General features: G+C 33.4%; 1 pseudogene; it reads left to right on the forward strand.

The window, feature by feature from the left end:
* The first annotated feature begins 1,187 nt into the window (after window positions 1–1,187).
* Window positions 1,188–2,007, forward strand: LOC149171197 (ATP-dependent Clp protease adapter protein CLPS1, chloroplastic-like; annotated as a pseudogene).
* The last annotated feature ends 2,208 nt before the right edge of the window (window positions 2,008–4,215 follow it).

Genomic DNA, 4,215 nt, shown 5'->3' on the forward strand with positions numbered 1-4,215 from the left:
GCTACCATGGCACTACCACATTACTATTAGTGTTTTGACGCCATATACTCTGTAGTCCCATTGACAATATTTGGTAACTCCTTAGAACTAATAAAATTATCGTATCTTATGATTTAATAATATATTTTTCCTACATATGAATCATCTATTGATAGAGGATATAGTATGGCTATGAACTACTCTGGTGAACTTGAAAGAGTGTTCAAGATTTGAAGACTTTACCAATGTTTTACTTTTAATTGAGTGATTATGCATGCAAGTAATGCAGTCGTGAGTCTACTCTAGAAGATCCAATCAACTTGTAACTAGACAAGACCTATCCTATCACCATGGATGGACAGTCGCAATCCTAGCTACACCACTAAGAGTAAAGTCTATTTTTAAAACTCGAAGATGGCATTCACCCATATATTCTACAATTCCATATGATATATTTTACTAGTAACAGAGTCTATGAGGGGAGTTTTACACTTAGTTGATTAAGCCCTACTAACCCAAACTCTAATTTACTTCTATTTAAATATGAAAGAGAAAGACACATATAAATAAATAAGCACTTTATAGATATAAAGATTTAATGGATATGGTTAAAATTGTAGTTGTCCATCAACTCCTATTATGTTAGAGGCCTTATCAAATCTCTTGCTACATGATAATAACATAAACAAAATTAGTGTGCAAGAACCCAAAAATAGCTATACATGCAAGACCTCATTGATTATCATCATATCAGTCAAAAACATAAATAACTGCTGATATCATTATCGAGGGATTTGCAACTAAAATACAAGAATAGAGAAATCATTGGAGATATTGCCCTTGTTGGTTTGTTTAAACTATGGCAGAGAAATATCTCTTTCTCTTATGCCTTCTACATGCAAACTATAGCCCCAAAAAAGCCCTCCCATGCATCAAAACCTTGAGGAGATTATTCTTCACTAGCTAGAGTTTGGTCCATCCCAAAGGTTGAAATTTCAACCACAGTTTACTACTTGCCAGACCTTCAATCACTGGGTATGCACAAAGTATTATTCAACTGAAAATCAGTGGAAAGAAGGAAAGGGAAAACAAAGGTCATGGAAACAAACAACAATGGAAGAGGAATAATGGAAAGAGGCCCACGATTCTAGAGTTGTCATCTCGTTATGTACAACATGAGTTTGTACTCTCAAGTAGAGTTAGAAGTGATGGCCAGTTTGATATCTTCAAGATTAATTCTTCCCCATCCCCAATCATATCAACATAAATCAACTTTCCCTTATGGGTAAATTAGCAATTAATCACGTGTGAGATACTACATGTACAAAGAGGGAAATGTGAGGAGAACAACCACAAGACAAAAATGTTGCAAAGTCTCCAAGGTGACAAAATATTATAGTCAAAAGGGACATGCATGAACCGAGTGTTATGTGCAATCAGATCAACCTCACCCCGGGGAAAAGGTGGTGGACTGATAGAGACACCAACAATTGAGAAAACTACACCTAGTGGAGAATCAAAGTTTGATCTACGGTAAATAGAATGATGACTTATGAACATATTATTGTTTCATTGCATTGTTGTGTGTAACACTTTTGTCAAATAAATATATGTACTCTGAAGAACATGGTTATTAGAGTGTATGTGACGAGGATTTTACTTGAATTTTATTTTCATTGTCAATTAAATAGATATGATGTCTTTATAATTTTCAATTACTTCAATGCATCTTCTAAGTCTCTTGCTATTTTCTTGTCACTACAATAAAAGAAAATCAAGGAAGACATCTCCACCATATCGTGTATTATTACACAATGACAATTATAACAAACGGGAGTATGATGTGCAATTTTTTATGGAGGTTATGCCAGGAAGGAACCTTGATATTGTTGTTAATATCCTCCAAAAATCCCACTATAATGGCATCACATTTGTAATTATTTATGCTCAAGTTGATGTTGAAGAACATTGTACACAGCTTCAAGGAAATAACTTAGTTCCATTGAGCCTGACAATGATGGTTGCTGAATATTTCAGTCATATTGAATTGTTAAGAGCATTGCATACTATGTTAGGGTAGAGTTGTAAGTATGCACATCAATGTTAGTCGTATAAGTACAATATGTAAAATTAATTATAGGAATATTAGAATGTAATCCCTTGAAAATGCAATGCTAATACCTCTATAATTTTGAATGCACATCTATAGCTCTCTATAAATGAAATGAACCAAAGAAAAGAGATCATGCTACTTGTTGTAGTTCAGGAACTTGTATTATGAAGGAAATGATAATGAGTATTTTTTGTCTTCTTTCAGTTTGCATGGCTAAATTTTTTGTAGTGCATATCCTTGTCTGCAATTCATGGAAACTTAACTTTAGTTGTATTTTCTAAATTGCAAGATAATTCTTTGCCCTTGTAGATCATTTTGGTGACTTGGTCAAGTGCTTGTAAAGAAAGCTTACTTCTATCTAGTCAATCATTCTGCATTTTTATGTTTCTTTGCACCTTTAATGAGGTTGAAGGGGCAAACATAATCTGAAAAGATTTGCAGGTAAGAGAGACATATATATTTTGTATATATTTTTCTTGTTTCGATGATTTGATATGCATGTTTTTTTTTGTTGTAGATTCTATTATTTGTAGCCCAAAGAGTACTTAGGTTAACTTAGAGGTAGCATCACATGATTTTGAGGGGTTAAATGTCTTAACACATTTCAAAGATTTGTTAAAGTGGATATGCCACTGTGGTAATAGTTGAAATTATCCTGGACATCACAAAGATGACAACTGTGAGCCAAAGAGGGCCACAAGGCACAACATAAGGTATGGCATTGGAGCTGCTAAGGATGTTAATTCCATATTGAGGAGGGATACGATCACATCCACCTCGGGTTATGCACCTTGAAGCCAACTTGTAAATTGGTAAGGCTCTAGCAAAAGACATTCATGTCTGGTTGTAAGACCACCTTAATGATATCTAAGTATCTCAAAACCTATTTCTTGCAATTCTTGAACCTCAAACAAAAAAATATTCATGAGTACTACGTGAGTTAGACAATGAGGATAAATGAATGACTTTTGCAATCATTTAAGGCATATGTCATAAAATGTTTCTAACAAGCAATTGTTGATAAGAGTCCACAGTTAATGTGTTGAACAAGAGAACACTGAAATTAATAATAAGATAGAGACCCCATAATTCAATGCAAGGAATAACAAACCACTAAACAAAAAGAAAGATACAGAAATGAAAGAAGAGACCATAGGAGGGAAAAATATGTGACTGTGGAGAATGTGTGTGAAAAACTTCCATTATCTATTTTCAAATGGTTGACTATTGTGAAAAGAAGAAAAGGATGGAGACTATTCCATTGATTGCCAAACTGTGACATGAATTACATGTGGAAAAATACTTTACTAAGTTACACTTGAGACCAGGATGATATCAAATAGGGATTGGAGAGAAAAAAAATCGTTAAGGGACAGTATAAATTTTGGGTCATAGTTTTTCATTGGTTTGAAAAAGGTTTTTTTTTGTCAGTGGAGAATAGATATAAATATAAATTTCAAATTGCTTAACAAGTTCACAAAACCTCCCAGGAGCATTGAAATTGACCAAAGCACAATGGACACAATTTTGTTTGTATATTTACGACTATCGTGACTGGATAATCATACGTGGAGGCTGGAGCTAAATGAGACGTGTAATAAATAAAACTTTTGAAGATGCTCCAAGGGCCATAATCAATTCAAAAGAGCTATTTTCACTTAAGTCTATTGGATTCCAATTTTTTTCAGCAAGTTGAAGCTCACTTATGGTACTGAGAATACTTACCAAATAGTTAAGATTATATATAGAGAAACCACTATCTATAAGAATGCTAAAATGTCCATTTAGATAGTTTATGGTCCATGATATGGAACGAGGAGTAAACAGAAGAAAATATAAATAAAGTAAACTCCCATGTTTAGAGATATATTTTTTTTAGTAACAAGAAAGGATAATGTCAATGGGACAGAGGATTTGATGCAACAATAAGTAGATTCCTTTGTGTCCATGGGACATCTACTTCTCACATTCACATGAGATAAATGGTTTCGATAATAGTTGTTTAATGATCTCGAGGTTTATTTGAAGAATCCCACAAGTGCTATACAAGAAATTCATGGGTTTCAAAAAAAATTATTGATCGAGGTCTTGAGGGAAAGTATGTTTTTTTGCAGAAATATGAA

This window comes from Pinus tabuliformis, chromosome 4_2, assembly GCF_031772625.1.
Source record: "Pinus tabuliformis cultivar Carrire ecotype Pingquan chromosome 4_2, CPIR1, whole genome shotgun sequence".
Lineage (NCBI taxonomy): Eukaryota > Viridiplantae > Streptophyta > Pinopsida > Pinales > Pinaceae > Pinus > Pinus tabuliformis.